Raw genomic sequence first — 992 nt, forward strand, 5'->3', positions numbered from 1 at the left:
TTTCTCCACTGATCTCCAGTAGCATATTGGGCACCTACTGACCCGGGGAGTTCCTCTTTCAGTATCCGATCATTTTGCCTTTCAGACTGTTCATGGGGTTCTCAAGGCAAGATACTGAAGTGGTTTGTCATTCCCTTCTCCAGTGGACCACATTCTGTCAGACCTCTCCACCATGACCCGCCAGTCTTCGGTGGCTTCACCGGCATGGCTTAGTTTCATTGAATTAGACAAGGCTGTGGTCCTAGTGTGGATTAGATTGACTAGTTTTCTGTGAGTATGGTTTCAGTGTGTTTGCCCTCTAATGCCCTCTTGCAACACCTACCATCTTACTTGGGTTTCTCTTACCTTGAATGTGGGGTATCTCTTCATGGCTGCTCCAGCAAAGCACAGCCGCTGCTCCTTACCTTGGATGAGGGTATCTCCTCACTGCCGCTCCTTATGACCTTGAACATGGAATAGCTGAGGTGGCAAGAAGAGGTAGCAAGAATACACAGAAGAACTGTACAAAAAAGATCTTCATGACCCAGATAATCATGATGCTGTGATCACTCACCTAGAGCCAGACATCCTGGAATGTGAAGTCAAGTGGGCCTTAGAAAGCATCACTACAAACAAAGCTAGTGGAGGTGATGGAATTCTAGATGAGCTATTTCAATTCCTAAAAGATGATGCTGTGAAAGTGCTGCACTCAATATGCCAGCAAATTTGGAAAACTCAGCAGTGGCCATAGGACTGGAAAAGGTCAGTTTTCATTCCAATCCCAAAGAAAGGCAATGCCAAAGAATGCTCAAACTACCACACAATTGTACTCATCTCACACGCTAGTAAAGTAATGCTCAAAATTCTCTAAGCCAGGCTTCAGCAATGTATGAACCATGAACTTCCTGATGTTCAAGCTGGTTTTAGAAAAGGCAGAGGAACCAGAGATCAAATTGCCAACATCCGCTGGATCATGGAAAAAATAAGAGTGTTCCAGAAAAACTCTACTTCTG

Source organism: Bison bison, unplaced genomic scaffold (genome assembly GCF_000754665.1).
Source record: "Bison bison bison isolate TAMUID 2011002044 unplaced genomic scaffold, Bison_UMD1.0 scf7180017864518, whole genome shotgun sequence".
Taxonomy (NCBI): Eukaryota; Metazoa; Chordata; class Mammalia; order Artiodactyla; family Bovidae; genus Bison; species Bison bison.